This window comes from Perognathus longimembris, chromosome 5 (assembly GCF_023159225.1).
Source record: "Perognathus longimembris pacificus isolate PPM17 chromosome 5, ASM2315922v1, whole genome shotgun sequence".
NCBI lineage: Eukaryota > Metazoa > Chordata > Mammalia > Rodentia > Heteromyidae > Perognathus > Perognathus longimembris.
In genome coordinates this window covers 68957119-68983579 of record NC_063165.1, presented here as the reverse complement: position 1 = coordinate 68983579, position 26461 = coordinate 68957119, and the positions used below count along the sequence as shown (strand labels likewise).

General features: G+C 42.8%; 1 protein-coding gene and 1 long non-coding RNA gene across 7 annotated transcripts in view; one reads left to right on the top strand and one right to left on the bottom strand.

Annotated features, from left to right (window-relative positions):
- Positions 1-21950, bottom strand: part of Tbl1xr1 (TBL1X/Y related 1) — a 132583-nt gene extending 110633 nt beyond the window's left edge. For 3 of the 6 annotated variants that reach the window (XM_048347086.1, XM_048347085.1, XM_048347091.1), the window contains exon 1: positions 21589-21950. The gene's annotated coding sequence lies outside the window, so the exon portion shown is untranslated. Of the gene's footprint in view, positions 1-20785; positions 20926-21588 lie in introns of those variants that run through there. The other 3 variants (XM_048347090.1, XM_048347087.1, XM_048347092.1) reach the window with 2 other exon arrangements.
- LOC125351960 lies at positions 147-20660 on the top strand. The gene is made up of 2 exons (XR_007211065.1): positions 147-186; positions 19261-20660. It is a non-coding gene; the product is annotated as an uncharacterized LOC125351960 (long non-coding RNA).
- Positions 21951-26461: the final 4511 nt, after the last annotated feature.

The following is a 26461-nucleotide window of genomic DNA, read 5'->3' as shown; positions in this document are numbered from 1 at the left end:
ACGCCCATACTCACACAATTATATAAATGTAGCCAAGCATTAGTATTAGTGACTCACACCTGAAATCCTAGCTACTCAAGATGCTAAAATCTGGCTGAGAATGTGGCAGTAGAGTGCTTGCCTAGCATACATAAAGCCCTGGCATACAGAAAAAGCCAGAAGTGGCGCTGTGGCTCAAATGGTAGAGTGCTAGCCTTGAGCAAAAAGAAGCCACAGACAGTGCTCAGGCCCTGAGTTCAAGCCCCAGGACTGGCAAAAAAAAAAAAAAAAAAAAAAGAGAGGCTGAAATCTAAGGACTGCAATTCAGAGATCAGAAAGAAAAAGTCTGTGACATTTATCTTCAATTAATTGCCAAAAAGCCAGAAGCTCAAATGGTCACGCACCAGCCTTGAGCAAAAAAACTAAGAAGCCAGTCCTGAGTTTATTCAAGCTGCTGATCGTTTTTATAAGGATTCTACATTCTGCTTATTTCTGTAAAATTCTACACGTGTATCTGTTTACAATTTTTAAGGCACTGGTGGCTATTGCCTGTGATCCTAGCTACTGCTTAAAAGGCTAACGATCTAGATTTAAAGGCAGCATGGGCAAAAAAAAATCTGAGACTCTTAATTCCTATTCGCCTGCAAAAAAAAAAAGATGTGGCTCAAATGGAGTAAAAGCATGAGGTCCTGAGATTAAGGCCCCATATTAACATGCACACACTGGTATACATGCATGCATACACACATACGTACATACACACAAACAATCATTAGGTCAAACTAATGATCTAATTAATCTCAGAACCCCATAATTTAAGTATAATTTAAATGAAAACTATTAAGTAGTTACAAGCATGACTACAAACCAGATTTGTACATGACATTGAGATTAATCAGAGAAAAAGAGAACAAATGGAAAGGGAAGTAAGCCAGGCACCTATAATACCAGCAATTTAGGAAGCTGAAAGCTGGGGGTCACAGTTTCCAAGCTGGCCCAGGCAGAAAAGTCCATCAAAAGGGAAATTGAAGAAATAGTGCTTCACTGTGGGGAAGCTTGAGAGACAAATGACAAGTACCTTAGGGCACAACTGACAGCTTGTTCAGTGCTTTGTTGGGCCAGGTAAGAATTCGTACAGAGTGAAAACAGAATCAGACTTTCCACAACAGTCTCCACCAAGCCTTAGCTCCCATTTTGTTTCTGCTTCCAAGACACATCTCTGCACATCTCTGCACCAGGTTTTATGAAATGCTTTCCAGTAACTTCTTTTTCACCAAGCTCTCAATTATGTTTTGCTATTTGAAAGAGTTTTAAGAAAAACAAAAAATTATCATCTTAGATAACCCTTTCCTGAGTTTTTCCTAGTCCTCATTTTGATTGTTTTAACTAGCTTACATAAGATTTTTACCATTAAGATTTTTTCCCCCAAAATTCTGACTAAAGACAGTCGACTTTTACAATCAGTAGGCAAATGTCTTTCTTGTTTTCCAGACCTATGTTACTTTTTATTTACATTATGGTACATTTAGGCCAATTCAATTTTTCAGCTAATAAAATGCAAGCACCAGGTTTTTTTAACTCATCAGTAGGCATGTAAAACTGTACATAAAGGAAATTATTGCAAAGTGATCATCACCAGAGTGGTTCCCCAGACAGTAATGGCCAAGGCCATGTTTGCCATGCAGTAAACAGTTGGCTACATAAATGACTGAAGAAAATCTCCTTAAATTTAATGTACATACGCACACAAACTGTACGGTTACTGAACAAGATAAATATTATGATTTCCTTAGAGCAACAATACTTTAAGTAGATCAACTTGGAAAAAACGCATTACTCTGATTTTTTTATCTATTCATAAATTTCAGACACCATCTGAAATCAAGATTCATCTTACAATTAGTTTTGGCTGTTATCCCATTATATTTGTACTCAGGCAACTAGAATCAACATTAGCAGAATGGAATCAGTAACTTGGAGCAACACCTGAAAAAACAGTGAATGACTAGGAGAAAGAGACTCAAGTGAGCTCTTCAACTGCAGTCAGCTTGACAGGAATAGCACCAAGCTTTTAGTTCTAGCACCAGTGTGGTTCACCTAAGATATAGCCCCATCCAGCACTCTCTTCATAGGCACACAAAGAAAGGAGAGAGACAGCCAGGCCCACAATTGTAAACTGAGCTACTCAGAAAGATCCAGAGTAATGTGGTTCCAAACTAGCCTAGGCTCACCAGTCTGCGAGATACCATCTTTGATTAATCTGCAAAAGCTAGGCTGGAAGCAGGGGCTCAAGTAGAAGCTATCTCAGGCAATTGACTACCAAAAAGCCAGAAGTGTAGCTGTGGCTCAAGTGGTACAGTGCTACCCTTGAGCAAAAAGAAACTCAGGGTCAGTGCCCAGTCCCTGAGTTCAAGCCCCAGGACCAGAAAGAGAAAACCAAAATGACAATTATTTCCAACTTTTTTGTTTTACCTCTGACAATTCTGGGGTTTATTTTTTTTGCAAGTCAAAGAAAAACATATATTGCAAAAGTATTTTTTAAAAGAACAAATTCGGGCTGGGAATGTGGCTTAGTGGTAGAGTGCTCACCTAGCATGCACATAAAGCCCTGGGTTCGATTCCTCAGTACCACATAAACAGAAAAAGCCAAAAGTGGCACTGTGGCTCAAGTGGTAGAGAACTAGCCTTGAGAAAAAGCGGCTCAGGGACAGTCCCCAGTCCCTGAGTTCAAGCCACAGGACAAAAAAAAAAAAAAAAAGAAGAAGAAGAAAAATTCAAAGTGGTGCCAGTCAGTGGCTCATGTCTTTAATAAACTATTCAGAAAGTTGAGATTGGAGGACTTTGGTTCAAAGCCAGCCTAGGCAAGAAAGTCCTGAGACTCTTATCTCCATTTAATCACTAAAAATCTAGAAGTGGAACTGTGGTTCAAATGGCGGAACTCTAGACTTGATAGAAAAAGCTGAAAAGGACAACACCCAGCCCCTGCAGTCAAGCCCCAGTACCAGCATCAAAAAGAAGACAAACTCATATTGCAATAGGCTAATTTATCCTATCTATAAAAGCACCTGTAAATTATTCCAAGCATAAGAAGCATGTAACAAAAGTAAGCACATGAAAAGACTCTCAATGTCATTATTTTCTCACCAAGGAAATTAACCACTCCCACTCAAATAGCTGAAATGAAAAAGACCAACATACATTGATAATATAGGTGGTATGGAGCAACTAGAACTCTCAAATATTCATACTGGAATAAAAATTACAACTACTTTGCAGAGTTAATTGGCTCTCAAATAAAGTTAGATATATAATATATCCTATTATCTACCAACTCCATTTCTAATATACCAAAAAATATAAATACTTTAGAATGTTCACAGCAGTTTTACTCAAAATAGACTAAAGTTGAAAACAAGGAAAACACCAAGTGATGCAATGCATGGACCCTGAGGCCAAAGACTGGAAGATGGCAGCAAGCTCAGGGCCTCTGGAGTTCCTGGGACACCTGTGGGAAGGGCCCAGAGCTCACAAAGGCAAAGCTGAAGATGCGCTAACTGATCCTTGTTTCCAAGTTGGGCCAATGAGTCAGACATAAAGATCAAGTTTCTGGAGGAAATCTATCTTTTCCCCTGTCCATGGAGAAATCTGGGGTACTTCTCAAGGGTGAAGTTTTACAGACCATTCTGATGGAAAAGCAAAGTTGCTCTACAATGGTCAACACTAGTTTGGATATTAAGTAATGCAAGTGGATAGCGACCTTCATCCATTGATCACATTGACCAAGCTCTTCCACTGTCCCTAAAGACTGCAGGAAAACAAGACTAACAAGCCTCATACTACCCCTACAAGGTAACAGGCCTCCAACTTTTGTGCCCAGGAATCTGATGACGGCCACTGTACTTCAACCAGGGCAGGCTCGGTCCTGGCAAAGTTAGACACAACTAGCTTTGATACTATCTCCAACCCAACAGCTGGAAAGTATCAATCAACAGATGCAACTATCATTCAAACAAATAGAAGATATATGTACAAATTCATCAAAACACATACAAGAAGTATATGAGAATCGTTTTTTAAAAGCCTCTAGTGAAATCAAATAGATATCCCAGATATTCCATGTCCACAATACAATCAATATTGTCAAGATGTCATCTCTTCCCAACTTCAACAACAGATTTCATATAGTACTAATCAATATCCTAGCAAGCTATTTGGTGAATATCAACAAACTGGCTCTGGAATTTAATGAAGTTTCACATGCAAAAGACTCAGGAGAAAAAGACAAAGCTAGACCTCAAGACATACTGCAAAGCCAAAGTTATCAAAACAGCCAATAATGGTGAAAGAACAAATAGATCAACAGAACACTAAGCCCTCACTTCCATAGACCACACAGTCAACTTCTGTCACAAAGGCAAAACAAATGAGCAGAGACATTCTTTCCAAGAATGGTTCTGATTATTTGCATATCCACAAGCATAAAAGTGAATCAATCAAGACATATATCTCACATTAGTCACAAAAAATGAAGCAAAAATAAATCAAAGATCTAAATGTAAAGCACAAAATTAGAAAATTCCTAGATTTTAACATATCTGGAAGTAGAGCTGTAGTAGAGCACTATCCTTGAGTGAGAAATCAACAGGACAGCGCCAGGCATCAATTCAAGCCCCAGTACCTACAACAATAACAAAATGAACCTGTCGTGTCTAGCCTCCTCATCAAACAACTTTAGTGAGAACTTGACAAAGATGGAAGGTTAACTTCTTAATGTCTAATATTTAAGATTAACAAGAACCACATTTTAAGAACGGTTCATCAATTATCCATCTACCTATTTTTTCCATACACTCAAATACCACCTAGGAATCATCTAAGTATACTCCTTTAAGAAAATTACAGTACTCATATGACCCTGAGCTTCCAATATAAATACTAATTTAGTAAGACCTCTTCTAGTCCTCCTCTAAACACATATCTTTTATTGAAATGTTTGCAGTATTATCTCTCAAGGGTGAATGTGTTTAAAGCTATCAGCTAGTCACAGAAACATTCCTAAGACAGTAATTCATTCTAATATTTACTTAGCACCTGTCAGGTCCTGTCCTAGGCACTGGAAGTAAAGAGACAAGTAAGCCTGAGCCACCTCATTCTCATGAAATTCAAATTTCACAGGGGACAAAGATAATAAATGATTAAGGAATTTCAGAGAAAGACTTAAGCCCAATCAAATAACAAGAAGGTGTTGTGACTAAAGGTGGCTGGGGGTGGCAGCTCCCTCCATGTAACCTTTCTGAGGTGGCAGCATTGTAATTAAGCTCTGAATGACATCAAAAAGCTATGTGACAAAGTCAAGGCAGAGCATGAGGCAAAGAACAAAGCAATTAAGATGAGGCAAGAACAAGCTTGTTCAGTGGGTGTGGAGCTAGAAAGGCTGGGTACAGAGAACAAGGAAGGGTGCTGTGAAAAACGATCCCTGTGACGTGACCAGATGCCATTGCACAAGGTGTGGAGTGATAGGGGAGTCATTTTTCTAGGGAAAAATCTTTGAATTCTATACTTATGTGTCCCCTTTCCCCCGCACTGGGGTTTGATCTCAGGGGCTTCCTGTTTGCTAAGTAGGCAGTGTACCTCTTGAGCTACATGCTACATCTCAGGGTCTTGCTTTCTGCCAAGGCCAGACAATACAGTGATCCTATTTTACAATTCCTACCATGACTGGGAAGCCAGGCAAGCACCACTAAAGCCAGTTTGTTTCCATTAAGATGGAGTCTCAAAAACCAAACTAGGCAAGTATGTCACATTCTAGAGAAGCCGAGCTGACAAGCAACACCATCATGATGATAAGGTCTCACAAACTTTTTTTCCAAGCTTCGCCAAACCACAATTCATTCTGCCTCCTGAGTAGCTAAGGCATGAGCCACTGGCACCCAGCCTGGAACTTTTTAATGTGGACAATGTCCACTGTTGTGAGGGCTCCAAGCCATACCATGTGCCTTCATTAGAATATTTATCAAAAGATTAGTATGCTGTTAGTTTCAAAAATAAAGAGCCATTTTTCCTGTCACTACCAGTTCTCCCTTGTAGGAAGTCATTTCTATGTTGATTTGGCAGGCCAAACGCAACAACCAAGGTATCCATTAGCCTATTATAACTTGAGTTATCTTGGAGAAAATGCAGCACAGGCAAATGAGGCTAAATGAAATAAGGAATCCATGATACTCATTCAAAATGTTGAGGTACAGGAACAGGAGATAAATGACTGCATGTAAGTTTTCTTACAGAGGTATTTCTTTGATTGGTTTCTGAAAAATGGTAAGTTTTTACTTCACAAAAGATGAAACTTCAAATGGTGAATCCAGACATTTGGGTAGATGCATTTTTTAGATGATCTATTTCATAGTCCTGAAAAAAAATAAAAATAAGGCTGATCCGCTACCACTTAAGTTAGAAATTTATTCAGATTGGGTCAGGAAAAAAAAAAATGTAATCCAGATCTGACCCAAAGGAGGAAGGGGGGAAAAAAAAAGTAGACAAATCAGATAGCATACCTACATAAAAGCAGCAGACAGCCTAGAGACTAAAAAGATCAAGAGCTCTTCCCTGTAGGCAGAACAAATGGTTAAAGGAACAGCCTTTACAAAAATTAAATTCACACACATCCCCTTTTATATAGTACCTGCCAGTTTTAATGACATTAGAAAAGTAAAAATACCAAGCTCTTAAATGTACTCTCCTTGGTGATTTTAAATTTACTGATGAAGGCTGGAGGCATAGTTCAAATGGTAGAGCACCTGTCTTAACAAGCCGGAGACTTTGAGTTCAAATTCCAGTACTGCCACAAACAAATACATTAAAAGATTTAAATGTATTACAGGTTGGAGGCATAGCTCCGGTGATAGAGCACCAACCAAAGAGCAAAGGTCACAGCTATGAGTGTGTCACAGTCTCAGGCAAAAAAAAAGAAAAAAATTTAAGTTTACTGATGAATTGTGAAAGCTTACTTTTTAAGTAATCTTTCAAATATCACTGAAATATCAGGGCAATCATTCCAGTTCACAGTTTTAAACTGAAAATCCTATCTTCCCTGACAGCAAATTCTGGTTTCAGCTGACGAACTAGCTCAACTAAATCCAACAACTACTTCCCTTCTGATTTGAAAGCTTCAAATAACTGAATCACACAGACCACAAACTCTGCTCCCAATCTCTATTCCAATGTCAAAGGTATTTTCTGCAGTTGCTAGAAGGCCAGGCTCCCCAGGCTCACAACTTGGTGTTACCATCACCTACTGTTTCTTCCAAGTCTTACTCTCCTTTACCTTCCAGATAAAGGAAGATACAGATAATCTTGTCTCCACTAATCATCACTAAACAAAGATCTCCAGCTGCTGCGAGCTTACACTCAATTGTACAAACAGTGAAAAAAGTACCAGTTGTTTCCATGACATTGTGGGTAGAGATCAGAAGAGGAGGTCAGGATGAATGGCCAATCTGGGCCACATAAGCACTTGTGCAATAATAACTGGTTTAGACAGACAGAGGAAATGGAGCATACATGTCCTCTAAGCCCTGTGGAATAGCCACAGACAAATGGGAGAGCATCAGTAGGTACGCAGACTGAAAGCTCATACATAGCCCAAAAGCCATGAATTATGGCCAGAGAATAAGCCATACCAGCAACAATGATAGTTCAAATTAAGGAATTAAATAAAAAGGAAGGGGGTGGGGGGAGACTGGGAATGTAACTTAGTGGTAGAGTGCTTGCCTAGCAATGCATGAAGCCCTGGGTTCAATTCCTCAGTACCACATACACAGAAAAGGCCAGAAATGATGCTGTGGCAAGTGGTAGAGTGCCAGCCTTGAGCAAAAGCCCAGGGACATGGGTACCCAGGCCCTGAGTTCAAGCCCCACGACTGGCAAAAAAAAAAAAAAAAAAAAAAAAAAGGAAGAGGGAGTGAATAAAAAGTACTAGTCCCAGGAAGAGCTATACAAGGCCTTACATAAACTATAGAGTACACGTATCAGGAATAACTGTAAAGCCTTTCAAAAGCCAGGTTTATGTGGTAATATAAGACCAAAGTTTTTTGTTTCTTTTACTTAGGTTTTAGCATACTTCTGCTAGCACATCGATAGCATTGTTCCTAAAACAAAAAGATTCTGGAAATGCCAAAACCTGTAGGGAAGGCTACTCAGTTATCAAGCAGATTACTCTCACTTTTCTCAGAGTACCAACACCAGGAATCCAAAAGGCAATAAATATATTAAATCACCTTCAAAGAGGCAACATTGTACTCAACTAGGAAACCTATACTTCAGTGAGCAAACTTCTTTCATCAACTCAATGTGAATGGCAAGTTCACACTACCTGGTGCTGAAGATTAAGATGAGTAAGACAAATGTTGACCAAAAAGGCTATGCAGAGTAAGAGGCAACAAAAAACTCTTGATGGAGATATCTGTCCTAACTAATGTTTATAGGTCAGAATGTCAATAACCTATCTATAATCCAAGTCTTTGAGGTGGGAGGAAGCCAAGGCTTTCAAAATTTTTTAAGACCTTCATACAAGCCAGGCGCCAGTGGCTCATGCCTGTAATCTAAGCTACTCAGGAGGCTGAGATCTGAGGACTGTGGATCGAAGCCAGTCCAGGAAGGAAAATCCGAGAGACCTACCTCCAATTAATCACAGAAAAAGCTGGAAACAGTGCTGTGGCTCAAGTAGCCTAGCCTTGAGCAAAAAGGAGCAGCCCAGAGTTGGAGCTCCAGGGCTGGCCAAAAAAAAAAAAAGACCATTACAGAAAAAGGCTCAATCTTTAGAGGAACTTCATTCAGCCATGTTAATTTTTGTTTAAAATAATATAAAAGAATTGGCACACTTTTTCTCTAATAATCATTCCTTTGTTAACCTATTACTGCCCCTTATTTTGTATTATTATAAAGGTGAAGAACAGAGCATTACCACCCTTTCAAAGAAGCATTCACAGTTCATGTTTTGCTTTGTTTTGTTTTTGTTGAGACATCTTCCTCCACAATTCAGGTTAGCCTTCAATTCCAGATCCTCCTTCTTCAACCTTCCAAAATGTTGGGATTTACAGGTTTACCTCCACACTCAGCTGTATTTCACAATTCTTAATCCAGAGGTGTTTGCAAATTTCCCTTCCAAAAAGTCTCATTACACTTAATAACAAACTAAATTTCTTATCATGTATAACTCCCAATACATATTTTACAAAAGGAGGGCTTCAGGGTCCTAATATAACTTCACAATACTATCTCAAAACATGGCAACATTAAATGTGACTCATCCATGTCCTATCAGAATGGCAACTTATTTCTTATTCTCAATAATAATTCTAATTCCATAATAGAAACTTACGATCCTCGCTCCCTTAAACCAGTATTTTCTAAAAACAAAGTCACTATTAAATATAGTAATCAACTTGGAAGCTTTTAAGAGTTCTTTTTAAAGGTAAACTGAGGAGTACAGAAAATAACTATCGGGCTTAAGGTAATGTTCTGGTACTGGGGTGCCAGTTCTGGGGCACAAACTCAGCACCTCATCTTCTTGTTCTTGAATGGTATTCTACCACTTGAGTCTCTAGGATTTGTCTGCTCAGGCTGGCTTCAAATTTGGAGACTCAGATCTCAGACTCCTGAGTACCTAGGATTACAGGCATGAGCCATCAGCACTCAAACTCCAGATGTATTTCTAATCAAAGTCTATGTCATTGTTGGCATAAAATGAAGCATGTACATATGCAATAACTGACCCAGAAAGTAGCCACTGACAACCAGAAGTGTTTGACTCCTTGGCAACTAAAGAAATTTTTTTAGGAAAGGAAGTAATCTTTTTATTAAAATTTCTTTAAAGTGTTACTAAACTCAATATAAAATATTATTGTGAAACATTACATTTGAGACAAATCAAAGCCCTACAATATACAACTTCTTTCTAAATGATCACCAAAAGTTCAATTAGTCTAGGGCTAGGGATGTGGGTTAGTGGTAGAGAGCTTTCCTAGAATGCATGAATCCCTGGGTTTGATTCCTTACATAAACAGAAAAAGGCAGAAGTGGCTCTGTGGCTCAAATGGTAGAGGCCCTAGCCTTGAGTAAAAGAAGCCCAGGGGCAGTGCCCAGGCTCTGAGTTCAAGCCCTATGACTGGCAAAAAAAAAAAAAAAAAAATGCTCAGTGAGTCCAAATGTAATCCTACTCCTCTGAACTGGCAATGCTAACTATCCCATCTCTGTCCTCCCACAGGAACTAGCACAGGTTTATAGGATGTCAGCTGTCAGGAGGGGTGTCACTTTTCTGTCTCACAGCTGTTGCTGCTGCAGTTAACAAAGTCCACTAAGCACATATTACTATTTCCTCCATCCCAGCCTCTGAACTGTTTTTTTTAAACATACATTCTCCTCTCAATACTGACAACTGTTCTTATGAAAGTTAATTATCTTTTATTTCCATTTTGCAGATACAGACACCAAATGAAATACTTCTATCATTTCCCAAAGCCATATTACATAAGTAGTAGTGACAAAATTCAAGTTCTTCACCACAGTAACATCCTAGAGCAAGTTACTGCCAAATCAGAGACCCTATCACTTGCTACTGCAGAGCAAAGGACCCAATTTTCCCCTCAGGGAAGGGTAGTGTCAAGTCACAGTGTGGCACATTTAAACGTATAGGAAATACCACGTGCCCTTCTTTGAATTACAGGAGACACAATTACAAGCAATACTAATTGAAACCAAATATACAACTTGTCGCCAAAAATCACCACAGGATCTATGCCACATGTGAATCCAAAGTTCCACAAATCCTACAGTACCAATGACTACCACAATTATCACAATCAACAATGAGAACCCAATCACCAGATCCCCAACTCTTGGCAAAATACTGCCTTCGAAGCAACACCACTTGGTACTTCTGGAAGGCCAAAACCTCCTTTTAAAATCTGCACTAAATAATCTAATCACCAAGCTTGGATAAGAAATCCATAATCAATTCAACACTGGTCTAATGGCCCAGTCATAATATAAAAACAACAGAATTTTATCATATAAATAAATACTCTAACCCTGCCAACAAATCTGAGAAACAAAAACTAGAAAACATTGAAGAAATGAAGGGTTTTTTTTTCTCTTCAAGTGATTGTCCTTAACCAAATGCTTTGAGTCTTCACAATTTGTTTTCAAAGTGGCACTCAATTAGTGCTAAAGTTACATTTGAAACAATATCCTGGATCTGTTCATTCCAACCCCATCCAACTCTCCTATTGGTCTCATAGGCATCTTTCTAGAGTCTACAAATGTACAATAAGCATGCACTCATATTCCCACACCCATGTTCCCTATGAATGTTCCTTTCCACACTCCTGTTTCGCAATGAAACTGAAAACAGAATAACCAGGGCTGGGGATATGGCCTAGTGGCAAGAGTGCCTGCTTCATATACATGAGGCCCTGGGTTCGATTCCCCAGCACCACATATACAGAAAATGGCCAGAAGTGGCACTGTGACTCAAGTGGCAGAGTGCTAGCCTTGAGCAAAAAGAAGCCAGGGACAGTGCTCAGGCCCTGAGTCCAAGGCCCAGGACTGGCAAAAAAAAAAAAAAGAAAAGAAAACAGAATACCCAGGAGTGTGCCCTTACCCCTTTAATTCAAAACTATTACTGAGAAAATCCTTTTAATACAAGAAAGTCATAAAAAAAAATCTATGATGGCTGGAAATATGGGCTAGTGGCAAGAGTGGTCACCTCGTATACATGAACCCCTGGGTTGGATTCCTCAGCACCACATATACAAAAGCTAGAAGTGGCACTGTGGCTCAAGTAGCAGAGTGCTAGCCTTGAGAATAAAAAAGAAGAAGAAGAAGCCAGGGACAGTGCTCAGGCCCTGAGTCCAAGCCCCAGGACTGGCAAAAAAAAAAAGAAAAAAAATTATGAGAACAATTCACACAAAAAATTCTCACTAGGTGTCAAAACTGGTAACTACAGCTGGTAGGCAGGCTATAGGAAAATTTAAAGCCAGAGATACTCCCAAGGAGGAACTATTTTGTGCTTTTTGTTTAGTTTCTTCTGTTTTTGTCAAGAATAGGAAAATTCTACTTCCAAGATACAAAAGAAACTATACTCTTAACCCCAGTCTATGAACTTACAAATATACAAGGCTTACTAAGAATAGAGATGATTTTCCTTACTAGGGAAAAAATATAATATATATAGCAGGTATTTATCATATAAAAAGGTGTTAAAAGAACATTGTTCCAGCTACAAATACTACTTGAAATTTCACATCAAATTCTATTTCACAAAAAGAATAATTAAGGGAATCCATTCATTATCTATTCTCATTACCTTATTCCAAGAATGCCTTATTCTTGGAAGCTAATGACATATGATAGTAGCTGAATACATATAGAACAAGATGAGTACATACTCTACCCAATTAATCTGTTCAAATTAACAGGAAAATATAAAACACCTCTAACACATAAACTATGTTCTATGTGTGCTTGAAGACAACCACTAAAATATGCTATTACTATACCTCTGGAAAGTGTTTGCTTACTGGTAATACCCAATGCTTGCTAGACTATTATTATAAAAGGCTGCAGACTTTTAATCAAATATTCTAGGTGGAGCATTTTTTCCATACAGAACTCACTCAAAAAGCATTCATCAAAAGGACCACTGAGGGTGTGGCTTAAGTGAAAGGCCCACTGAGGGTGTGGCTTAAGTGGTACAGTGTTTGCTGGCCAGTAACCATGTTCAATCCCTATACTAGAAACAAAACATCAAAATCATAAATGACAGGTCCGAACTGTTTAACTGAAGTACTAAGAATACTCATTCAATTATTGGTCGAATGAATAAGCAAACTTTATGTAATATTTCACATCAACAAAGTAAGACATCCCTTCATCTGATTTTGAAACAACAAAAAAGTTTAAAACATCATTTATTGGATATAATCCCCATTGCTGTTTAATACTGGATCCAAGTTAAAATGCTATACACCAAACAAATACATAAAAAAATGCAAACATTCACTCAGCTCAAATCCCAATCATTGATTAACTCATTATAATGGCCTACGTTAGAAAACATACTGAAAAAGACAGAAAAACAGGAAAGAAAAACATTGAGCAAGGAACGAGCTGCTCATACCTGTAATCCTAGCTACTCAGGAGGCTAAGATCTGAGGATCGCAGTTTAAAGCCAGCCTGGGTAGAAAAGTCCCCATGAGACTTATTTCCAATTAACCACCAGAAAACCAGAGGTGGAGCTGTGGCTCAAAGTGGTAGAGCACTAATCTTGAGCAAAAGAGCTCTGGGACAGACAGCACTCAGTGGAGTTCAAGCCCCCATGACAACCCCCCCCAATAAATAAATAAAAACATTAATTGATGCTTTTAATCTCAGATAAAACAAAGACTATCATGTAGTGATAGCAAAATTCCTAAAAAGAAAAACAACAATAAACCTTCTCACTGTACTAATTAAAATTTTAAACATCTTTATTTATATTCAAACTTTCCCATAAAAACTCTAGGATATTAGAATAACCATCACTGAGCCTAGATGCATTGTTCTCTTGTTTTTAAAATTTTACTTCCTAGAGGAGGGAAAAAAAAAAAAAACTTCAAAAGGGAAATTAGCAAGTTCCACAGCTCAAACATTCAGAGTCTACTCAGTTCACTAAATCTTCCTTCATCTGGGTATTCTGTATTAGTAAAATGTAATAGTTAACTTTGAATATGACCCACAGTTTGTGCATTAACTGAGTTATAAATCTACATTCTCAGAAAGAGGGCAGCATCTAACTCATTTTGTCTGACTCAAAAATCATGCTAGGAAGCTTACATCTTAAAACTCTACATATTAAAATTTTTTCAAAGGATATAACATCAAATTAGTCTTTAAAGTTAATTACAATGGCTGGTTCAAGCCAATATCATATAGCCTTGCCAAAACCTACTAGAGCAAGATGGCTAAAATGACATTCTTTAGGAAGAATAAACCCATTCACACTGAATATATACACCCTACACTGAATGTTAGTATGTTGAGAGCAATGGTTCAAATGCAACTCCAATGTGGTCAAAGCACTATAACACAATAAAAGCTCAAGTACAATCTTACTTATTTACATTACTGAGAAAATAATGAGAAAACAAAATGTACAGATAAAAAAGTCCAAAATCCTAAGGCATTATCAGCACTTGATACACAGCATCCCGATAATTAAAATACCCAAAATCCGAAATGCTCCAAATTGGACCCAAGTGGAAAATTCCATAGTGAACTTGCTGTGTCAAAGTGCAAGCACACTGAAAATTCAAGCTACAGTACAAGTTGAATACTGAATAAATGAATCTCATGTTTTGACTTTTTCCTCATCTGTACATAGCTCACTATATGTATACAAATATGTCAGAAAAACACAAAACCCCAAACATTTATGGTCAAAAGCATTTCCAATAGTAACCGCATGAAACCAAGTCAGCAAGACACATTTTCCAATTAGAATAGATTTCCCCTCCATACTATGGTTTCTCTTGTGTAAGACAGACCTATCAATTTGGCTCTAAGGACTAAGTATTAGTTTTCCCCCTCCCAGTCAACTCTGGCAGCATTAAAATCCCAATGAACAGTTAAGTGAGATTATAATATATCTGAAGTGTAAAAGTCTAATTCAAAAGATTCAGCCAAATCAGTTACAATGGAACAGGATAGTCATTGTTCTTGTTTTATGAGCCTTTTAACAACCCATTCTGATATAAGAATGCTATTATTTGAGCTTCTATTTTGTTTGTGATGCTACTAGCATTCAACCTCAGGGTCTCCAACTTGTTGGGCAAGCATTCTTCCTCCTGGACCACATATCCCTAGAGCCTCTTCCCCTTTAGCTACTTTTCTGTAGGGTGATAGGTGACAGGACTGGCCTCTGGCCTTGATCTCTGACCTTGATCCTCCTACCTAAGCTTCCAAGTAGCTGGGAATACAGAGATGCACCACCACACCCAACTCAGCTTGGCATGGTGGTCCCCCTCTAATTTTTCTCCTGGGTTAGCCTCCAACTGCAACCCTCCCTATGCACCACCAAGCCTGACCCTATTTGAACTCTTGATACAAAAACCAGATCCACCAAAATCTAGTAGGAAATCAGATCGTTATCTTCAAATAAGGTAACAGCTGGTAGTTGGGATGCCATGACACCCACAAAACAATGAATATTTGGTTTGTTATATTCACTAACTACAATGGAATCTCAGACCAGAAATATCACATAGCCTGAGTCAGGATGGCCAGAAAAGGCTTCAAGTAAGAAATGAGACTGAACAAATGAAAGGGACAAAGAGAAATAACAGGAGCAAAACCAGAGGCTGGGGAGAGGCAGGCAATACTCCCCATGAGGAAGAGTGGGAAATAAAGCTGACTAGGTAGAACGGAGCTTTAAAAGCCAGACCCGGGCATCTGAACACAAGCCAGCTGGCAAAGGGAATCCATTATAAGTTCTCCGGCAGGGGAGCTGACATGATGAAACCAGTATTTTAAATAAATTACACAGTTGGTAGTTACAGAGGATAGGATAGAGACGAAAGGTCAGAATGTTCCACTTGAAAATTAATGCAAAACCCAAACCTGAAACTGTTTACTCATTCGTTCTTTCACCAAACATTCATTCACTGCTAGGAAAGAACACTGGCCTAGGAGTCAAAGCAACAGCCTAAACCACCACTCCTGTCTCTGTGAACCTCTATTTCTTCAAAGTTAAGTTTAGGGCACAGCTGTTTAGTCCCAGTACTTGTCTAGCACCAGTGTAGGCCTGACATGAAACTTTAGTAACTATTAGTAGCAAATACTATTGCTGAATTAAAAAGAGTAAAGAAAATGTGAAGTAAAAAGTAACACAAGGTTCCTAAGTACATGGGAGGAAAAGAACTGTCTTGAGAAAGCTGAAAGTAGCCCCCCCCCCACCCCTCAGGTCATAGCTAGAGGAGGAAAAAAAACCTAACTGAAACAATCACTTGAACCTAAAAGGCAGATCCTAAGTACTAGAAGCAGCCTCACAACAGGTCTCTATCTAAAACAGTTGGAAAAATGTTTCAAGTGGTACAGACAGATTTTAAAAGCCCAAACCTGAGTGAAAGACAGCAACAAAGGTTTGCAAAAGATCCATCCACTTAACTTAATCAGTAACTTGATATGGGAAGTACTAGTTCAGTTTAATTCTTAGCTGTATAAACTTTACATCACAACTTTGAAAACAAATTGATAAATTCATTTTAAATGTTGCCCAGAAAAACAGGAAACAGAACTGACAAATGCTTTCTGAGACACACTGCCCCCACTAAAACTACTAACAAGCAAATAGAATGCAATTCGAAGAAAACAAACTTCAAAACTAAACTTAGCAGCAGCATCCTGCCCAAGGATGTGTGCACACATCCCGCACTCTACAGACTACTCAGTGCTTGCCTCCTACACATGAAGCTCTCGGTTCGATTATCCAGCACCACATATATGGAAAATGTCCAGAAGGGGTGCTGTGGCTCAGGTGGCAAAGTGCTAGCCTTGAGCAGGAAGAAGCCAGGGATGGTGCTCAGGCCCTGAGTTACAAGGCCCAGGACTGGCCAAAAAAAAACAAAGCCAGACCAGGCAGGAAAGTAGTATCTCCCATTAGCCACCAAAAAAAGCCCAAAGTGGAGCCAGTGGCTCAGGTGGTGCTAGCCAGGAGCATAAAAACTCAGGAACAGTATCCAGGCCCTGAGAGCATGCCCCAGGACGGGCATTCACGCACATACAAACATGCGCGCACACACGCACATACACATTTGTCAAACACAAGTTTTAAGAAATGTACGCTGAAGACAGATATATTCTTAAGTGCTTTTCCTCATTTTTAAGCACAGGATGTTATTTCTGCTGGCAAGATTTCAAGGCTACTTTCACCACTGCCCATCTTACGGTAGGAAGACAGCAGGTGAGAACCACCTGTCATTTAATAATGCTATAGAATTAAACACAACGGTGTGAATCCTTTCATTTACCCATGCAATTAGTTGACCCACAGAGATGCCCTATAGAACTATAAACTTGATTACAAACATGTGTTGGTGAAGACTGAAATTTTGTCACCAATGAGGTTACCTAGAAAGAGCATGATCACACAGATCTAAGTTTGGATCCTAGCACATTATCTAATCATTTTGTAGCTCTGAATATTCTGACTTCTCTGTATCTATTTCATAACATACACACAGTCCAATACTACAGGACTAGCTTGACACATAAACAATGAAGCCAGGCAGCAGGGACTCATGCATGTAATCACAGCTCCTCAGGAGTCTGAGATTGGACAATCATGACTCAAAAACCAGTCAAGGGAAGAAAGTCCCTGAGAGTCATCATCTCCAATTAACCATAGAAAAAGCCAAAAGGGTAACTGTGGCTCAAGTGGTAGAGCACTAACCTTGAGCAAATAAACTCAGGGAGCGTTCTCAGGTCCTGAGTTCAAACCCCAGGACCAGAACCAATAAATAAATGACAAGAAAAGCATCTGATACCTCCTAACCCAGACACCTCTAAGGCAAAAGTTTATAGCAAAAGGACGACAAATTGTGCTCTGAGTTGAGTACATATAACCCCAGCAGCAGCAGAACTCTAATCAGTTTGACATCCACTCTCTAGAGAATCGTGGTTTTGATCAAGGTTCTGTTAATGGTAGACCAGGTTACAGCCCAGAGTGGTCTGTACCTGAACAACATCCCCACCTGTTCTATTTTATGCTACACAACCCTTCTTCACCATGGGTACACTGCAATACAAAACACAAATGTAGCGGTGCCAATGGCTTGCATTTGTTATCCTAGCTACTCAAGAGGATGAGATCTGAGAATTGCAATTCAATGCCAGCCTTTGAATAAAAATCCATTAGAGCAGTCTTTATTTGACCACCAAAAAGTTGGAAGTGGAGCTATGGCTCATGCAGCAGAGTGCTAAGCTTGAACAAAATAGCTCGGAGACAGCATCCAGGCCCTGAGTTCAAGCCCTAGAACCTAACAAAAATAAATGTTTCAAGTTATAGCTCTGTCCCTCCTTTGCAGCCCAATGACTTACACTGTAAATGTCTTTTGTGAGATGAGTCAAATTCAAATGTACTAGGAAAATACAAAATCCAAGACAGTGCCAGTATTTCTGCCATTTCTTTCCTTGACTGCCTGCAATTCACTTTCTTCTCTATTCTTTATTCTTTTCATATAAATAACAAACCAATTTCCACTAACTCCACTTACATGTGTGGCATCTGCAATCATTCATAGCAATACGACCAGTCTATTATATACACGCGAATATAATATGATCACACACAGACACACACATTAAATGGGAGCAAAAAGAAACAGGTTTAAAAAAGGGTACTATAGATAGACACCAGTGGCTCACACCTGTATTCCTAACTACTCAGGAGGCTGAGATCTGAAGACCAGTTCAAAGCCAGCCCTAGGAAGGAAAAGTCCATGAGAGTCCGATCTCCAAGTAACTACCAAAAAGCCAGAAATGATGCTGTGGCTCAAGATGGTAGAGTACTAGCCTTCAGCACAAAAAGTTCAGGGACAGTGCCAAGGCTCTGTATTCAAGCCCCAGGAACAGCTCAGGCACAAGGTAAATTTCATTATATGCATGATGTAAATATCACAATTTAAATCCTGGGTACTATTAATTTATGCTAATGAAAATACTGTAATGAAATGTTATAAACATACTGTAAAGAAATGCTCTATAATTCTACTCTAAGAAGTTGTTGAAGGGGAGTTGACTCCTTGGTCAGACATTCACCTGGGGGGGGGGGACTGTATGTGAACTAATGTGAACTAATGTATTTACTCAACCGACTGCTGTTCCAAAGGTCCATTAATCACACCTCTTCTTATCAGTAACTCCTATGTTTATGTAAGTTGCTGCCTTTTCTCCTCATTTGCTTGGAAGGTTCTTTGGTACACAAAGTTATTTCTTCTTCTCTTGATAGATATATGGTAATCATGCAAAAAAAAAACCTTAAACATCAGAAACAGAAACACCGAAATGTTTCCTGGCCCTATATGAAAAGTTATTCCGCCAAGCACCAGTAGCTGAAGCCTGTAATCCTCTGCTACTCAGGAGGCTGATATGTAAAGATCTTAGTTCAAAGCCAGTCAGGGCAGGACAGTCTGTGAGACTCTTATCGCCAATACCCAACTCAGAAGAAGTAGGGCCCTGGCTCAAGTGGTAGAGCACTGGCCTTAAGCACAGGAAGGTTCAGGGATGCTCCCAGGACCAGAGTTCAAACCCCAGAATGACCAACACCAAAAAAAAAAAAGTTATTTAGGCTGTTTAATACTACTTTGAAACAACAAAAAATAAAAATAAAATCTCTGTAAGGAACCACTCCATTTATCAATGGATGTTAGAAGACTGTCTTAAAAATGTAACAATTGTAACCCATTAACAAGTCGATTAAATTCCTTTAACAATAAGAAAAACTTTTTCACACACATATTGTTTTCATGCCCCACTCATTTAGTATATTATTGTATGTACACGTTCATTCTAATTGTTCAAATGGCACAAAAAAATGAAAAAAATTGTTTATGCATCTAATGGTTATGAATGCAAACATCACACAAGGCAGGACAACAAAATTGGGGGGGAGGGGATCCCAAAGGAGTAAAAAAAAAGCCTCGGTTTAAAGCAAAAAGTATAAACACACATCACATGTCTAACTCGGGCACATTTTCTTTCTGCCACCCCTCCCCCATAAGTAAACGCAAACTATTTCTAGAACTCTCAACGATAATTTGGGAAGCCTGCCATCAACTCCCATGATACAATCCAACTGATACACGGTGTATTTTTTTTCATAAAGACAAAGCTGCCCTACTTCCCTAGACTATAAACTTATTAAAATGGTGAGAACACACAGTCCCAGGAAGTCAGGATTACTGAAATACACCAAGAAGAAAGAGCCTTATTTAACAAAAACCAACATGAATCACACTGAGAAAGCACAAAAAGTCGCTCACTGTCTGCAATGTGCAATCACACTATTTACTCCAGGTCCTGTTGGTAAGTGGCTAAAATCACCAGGACAGGGCCTTGTATTACACAAACTGGTCAAGGCCTCTGAGGGGAAATGAGGGACGATGATTATTTAACTTTATCTGTGGGGGTGCATTCAGTCTAGAGACTCTCTTCACCTAGCCTATTTTATTAACATGTTTATTAGATCAGCCTTAAGGTTCTGGTTTGGGAAACGAGAAGTTCCTTTCACCCTCTGAAAATCCACACAGGTAAAACTCTTCACCCTTGCTTTCTTTTCTGCAAAAGGCCAAGACTGTAAGGAAACTCCAGACACTGAGAAATAGCTCATTTTAACTAGGTCTCGACACTTCTCATGAGTGTAGGCAGGAAATTATTTTACAGAGCGTTAGATAACCTAACAAAGAGAGCATTTCTCAAAACCCATCACACAGCCCAACATTTCCAGCCTCCATTTAATGCCGGTTGCCTCTGGAAAGTGATGCCAGTTTCAGCACATTTAGGAACTTCCAGAACAGGCTGACCACCATTAACGCACGCAGGCAGGGCCCCCCTCCTCGAGCCTGCCACTCAGGATGAATGCTTCCCCTAAAAGTCTGCTCGGGTTCAAAAAAAGACCTCTGTTGCAAAAGAGGAAGTAGGCGCGCAGCCACCCCCAGCAACGTGGCCTTTCACACTGTCAGAACATAATGGGACACGCTGCCACCCCCAAAACTTACCGGGAAGGTGGCAGATAACTTTGCCAATTTTACCGCTTCTGACCCAACTTCACAAGAGGCTCACACCGAGGAGCTCGCGAGGGCAGCGGAAAGACTAAGTTACAAACACCCGCGTCCCGGAGCAGGCTCTGCGGCCGCGCGCCCCTCCCCCGCCCCGGCGGCGCCCCCGCCCCGGACGCGCGGCCCCCACAGCCGCCCGCAGCCCCCCGCACGCCCGCCGGGGGTGGCCGCGCCGCGCCCGGGGGGGGGCAGGGGGGAGGGGAGGTGGGGGGAGGGGCGCCGGGAAGGGAGCCCGGCGGCTCCGGGGTTCTAGCGCACCGCGCGGCCCCGGGAAAGGAGCCTTCTCCACGGCTAAAAATAGGCTACCAGGGAGTCGGCCTCATGATGGCTCCGGATTGAATCCGGTGCGAAGTCTTTCCTGAAAGCCTTCCCCACCTCGCGCGCCCGCACACGGTCACACACGGCACAAAAAGGGGGTGTCGCGCACGCGGGAGGACGGGGGACCAGGCCGAGACAACAACAACATAATTAGGGTGAGGATCCCCCGGAGGCCGGCGCGGGTGGGGGCGGGCGGGCACGTGAGCATCGCCGCCGCCGGAGCGCGGAGGGGGGGGATGGGGACACCCCGAGTGCCCTCCCCCCTCCCCTCCCCCACCGGGCCCCAGCCCCCCGGGCCGCGCCGCGAGGCCCGTCCCGCGCGCCCCTCCCCCGCGCGCCCCTCCCCCGCGGCCGGGCCCCCTCCCCCGCGCGCCCGCGCCCCGCCGGCCCGCGCCCCCCGCCCGCGGCCGGCCCCCGGCGCTTACCTGGGAACGGTGGCCTCGACGCCGCTCCCCCTCCCGGGAACGGAGGCACCAGGAAACTCCCCTCCTCGCCGCCGCCGCCGCCGCCGCCGCCTCCAACCACCCCCAAAATAACCCCTCCGGGGGGTGAGAGGCAATTATAACCCCGGCGCGCGGGCGCGGGCGGGCGGGCGCGGGCGGGGCGCGGGCGCGGGTCCCCAGGTGGCGCGGAGGTGCTCCCGCCGCGGGGAGGGGCGGGCGCGCGGCCGGCGGGGGGCGGGGGGCAGGGCGCAGCGGAGAGGAATTGAGGCAGAAGGGAAAAGCTGTTACTAAGGGAAAGAGCCAAACGGTTCGGAGCAGCCAACGGCTCAGACACTCCACACCGGGGAGAGGGACGGGGACCAGCCAGGCACAAATGAGCTCGCGAGGCCCGCGGCGGCGGCGGCGGCGGCGGCCGCGCAGCAAAACAAACCCGAGCGGCCTGCGCCGGGCGGGCGGGCGGGGGAGGGGGGGAGGGGCGCGGGCGGCGGCGGCGCGGCGGGGAAGGGGGGGAAGGGCTCCGCGGCGCCTCCCTCCCCTCCCCCTCCTCGCCTCCCTTCCCCCTCCCGCCCTCCCTCCCTCCCTCCCTCGGGGCCCGCTGCGGCGGCGCGGGGGGCTGGGCGTGTGCGGCGCATTCTTTTTCAAAGAAAGCCGGCCTCCCGGCGCTGGGCGGCCTGGGCGGGCGCTCCCCGCCCCCACCCCGCGGCGCTCCCCACCCCCACCCCGCCGCAGGGTCGGTGCGGGGCGCCCGGGCGGGGGCGGGGGGGGAGGGAGAGGGGGTGGAGGGCCGCCTGCGTTCCCGCTAGTGCGGACCCCGGCGCGCCCCCTCCCCACGCCCCTCCCCCGCGGGCCCGGACGGGGCGGACACGCGGGGCGGGCCTCCTCGGGACGTGTGGTTGTGGGAGCTCCGCGCGCACCTTTGTGTCGTCGGTGCGTGGGGGAGGGCGGTGTACCTGGAGAGGGGGTTGGGCGGGACTTTCCGCGGTACGCCCGAGTACCGGGCCTGTGGAGAAGACACGCACTCCAGAAGGAGATATTGAGCGGGGAGGCCTGGTCCGCGACACAACGCTGCCGTTGGCGTGTCCATGCCTGAACGCCCCGAAGCCACACATGGCGACCTGTACCTTCTGGTAGGGCCTGCTCGTAGGGGCTGCCCGATCAGCTCTGACTTCACCGAAATAGTGCGCCCAAATGTTTACCAAATGCACACCTCCGACGCGGCTTCGACGGAAGCTTCTGGGCTGCCTGGCACATCCAGGCCCTGGCCCCTCCAAAGCCCCCCCTGTTCACCTCTCAGGCTCGGGGGAGCGGAGGTGGGGGTCAGAGCTTCCCCCACCACTGTGAAGACTTCTAACTTAATTACCTGTGGCTATTGTCTTCCACTGATTCTTGAGCAGCCTTCTTAGGTGAGAGTTCTGTTTGCATTTGGTCCTCACACTACGTGGAAATAGGTATAAATCATATTGAAAGCTGTTGTCCTTTCTGCACCAGAAACCTGTATCACACACACACACACACACACACAGGTAAACACTTGAAGCAGCTCTCACCAGCTTAGACACCAGGTAGCAGTCTAGGAGGCTCAGTAACTCGAAAGAGTTCTCAGCCAAGGTCAGAGTCTCCCTCCTAGAACCCAGGCTAGGGGGTGTGGAGGGGGTGGGGGAGGGGAGTCCGAGATCTCTCCTGATTTGACGTGAGGGGGAAGGGAGGGACAGGAAAACCAGCCCACGAAAGGGGAAATAGGATTGGAGACACCCAAACCACCCCCCCAAAAGCCAAAAAGATTTATAGGCTGTACTTAAAGCTATTTTCATATATGACACGAGGAATGTTAAACAGTGTCACCTGATGAGAATTTAGATAACTGTAGGTTTCCACAACACTGCCGAGTGTACCGGGAAACCAACTCTGAGAAAGCCTGCCTTGCACTTCAGTGTCTTTAAGAAGGCTGATAGTTAACCTCCTTTAGAACTTGTACAGTTGGCAAAATCGGCTTCAGGTGCCAGGAGAGTACAGTATATTTCTGCTTTTGAAATATTTTTCAGAATTGACTAATGACATTCCTGCCTTCAATTAGTAAACCAGCTAGGTACAATATGAGTTCATTATCAGAGCACACACCCTACTCCCACCCCTCAATGGAACTGATCTCTTGGCCTAATTTTAGGGAGAGGAGAATGCTGGGGGTCAGATCCAGAGCCTTTTCAATGCTAGCAAAGTGCTCTACCCCTGAACTGCATCCCCAGCCCTTGGCTTAGATTGTGAAGCTTCCCACTGCTGCAGTGAGCCGGTCTCCTCCAGACAGCAGCTGTGAAGACATCAAAACAGGCTGTGCAGTGGTGGCTAAAGCCCCAAATCCTACCTACTCAAGAGGGTGAGAGCTGAGAATTACAATTCAAATTCAGCCTGGGCAGGAAAGCCCATGAGACTCATCTCCATTAACCACAAAAAAACCTGGAAGTGAAACTGTGGCTCATAGCCTAGTGAGACAATACCCAGGCCTTGAGTTCAAACTCCAGGACCAGTACCACCACCACCACCCCCAAAAGAAAGAACATATTGTGGCCAATGCTGGTGCCTCCAGCCTGTAATCCTAGCTACTCAAGAGGCTGAGATCTGAGGCTCATGGTTCAAAGCCAACCCTTGCAGAAAATTCCATGAAACTCTTATCTCCAGTTATTCAGCAAAAAGCCAGAAGTGGAGGTGTGTCACAAGTGGTAGAGTATCAGCCTTGAGCAAAAAAAAAAAAAAGCGAGCTCAAGGCTCTGACTGAGCTCAAGCCCCAGTACCCCCCACACACACACAAAAGCAAAAAGAACTTAAATCATTCTTCCAGTGGGTAAATGATTGCATTCACACCAGTTCTAAACCTGTGGCTCACTCTCCCTCTGAAAAACTCAACCTGCATGCTCCTGGAGAAAAGTTTTACCCTCTGGTAAGGTCATATAGGTCAGCCTGAACTACACCACTAGCCTGAACTACACCAAATTGCCTCTAGACGTTTTAAAAGGGACGTGGGAGTATGTAGAGGACCCCCTAGCTAGCTCAAAGCCTTGGATTCAAACCCCAGTACCCTCCCAAGTATTTTTAAAGAAACACAGAAGCTATTCCATGTTATTTGAACCTTATCATAGTAATAATCAAAACCCTTACATTGTTTACATCCTGTGGTTTGCAAGGTATTTCTGTGCATAATTTATGATAAAGTTCACCAGAGTTGGGGATCTAATGAGCCTTTCCCCACCATTATTAAAGCATGCTCACTGAGGAGATGAAGCAGTTTTTGTTTGAGGCCAGTACTGGAGCTTGAACTTGGGGCTCTGCACTTTCTCTCCCTTGGCTTTTTTTTCACTGAAGGCTGGTGCTCCACCACATGAGCCACACCTCCACTTCCACTGGAATACCTTAGACACAAAATAGTTTTGATTCCCCTGGCTACCAGGGGGGTTTGGCAACACAGAGCCTATCTATTTGAAATAGCAGTGTGGCTTGGGTAAATGAACCACCATATGTAGGTCGCTCTATTACCTCAACCCTCCTGCCATTTTGACAGCCAGCTCACAAGATCAAAGACTGCACCAAAATCCAAGCAATCATTTGGCCCACCAGGGGTGGTAAGGAAAAAGAGATAACTATTGTTATTAATTTTCAGTGCTTTGTCCTCTTCTAAAAAGTGTCATTATGTTTTGAATGTAAGTGTCAATATGTTTCTAGAAAGGAGAAATTGTTACTAAGAAATTCCACAGCAAAAAGACATATTCTTAAGCAAGCTCCCTTGAACTTTCTAACTAATTACTCCACAGAGAGAACCCTTCAGACCAGTAACTGTTACCAGAAGTTACATATATTACAAAAATGACTCAACAAACCCTGGCTTGCTTTATTTCGGTACTGTGTTACACCCAGTGTGTATGGTAAGGCAAATAGCCTCTACCTCTGCAACTTGCAAGATTTGGAACACTTTCAAGTGAAAATGGTTAAATCTCCTGGCCTACAGGATTGTATTACTACATATATTTTACAAACCACCATGACAATTTGTTTACATTAGCTAGTCTGCATCATGAAGGCATTTAAAGCAAACTTAATAGCATGAAAAGGGTATTCCACCCCACCAGTGTTCGCCTGGTGCTGTATTTGACGATCACTTGCCTTGGGACTCAGGCTTCTGGCTAATGCTGGATGACGTTTCTGTTTCATTTTGACTGCACTTGTTCTTCATGTGTAGCGCATCAGGACTCACTCTACGCCATCTGTGCCGAGCATGCCCCGTGGGAACGTTCCTCACCAGTGGGAACCTTTTCTGTGTCACACAAACTTGTCACAGTTTTCCATGACTCTGTGACCTGATGGCATTACAAAAATTGATCTTGATTGACCAGGGTTAGTGGCTCATGCCTGTAATCCTAGCTACGCAGGAGGCTGAGAACTGAAGATCATGGTTTGAAACCAGCTGAGACAGGAAAGTCCAGGAGACTCATCTCCAATTAAATCAGCAAAAAGCTGGAATTTAGAGCTGTGGCTCATATGGTAGAACACCAGCCATAAATGAAAAGGCTAAGGAACAGTGGGCAGGCCCTGAATTCAAGCACCCTTACTGGCACAGAAAAAGAAAAGAAAGGAAAACCACAACTCTCACAACTATTTATGCCTCTCAAATAATAGCAGGTGATAGACTGTGTTCCTGATTCCATCAGGACCACACTAAAAACTAGCCAAACAGCAAGTTTTGGTTTTCTCACCTGATCACCAGCTCACCTTGAACCCGTACTTCCTACAGCAGCACGCAAAGCCATGTATATTGTGTTGCTAGGTTTGCTATTCATTCACAGACACTCATTGAATGCTCACTCCCTGA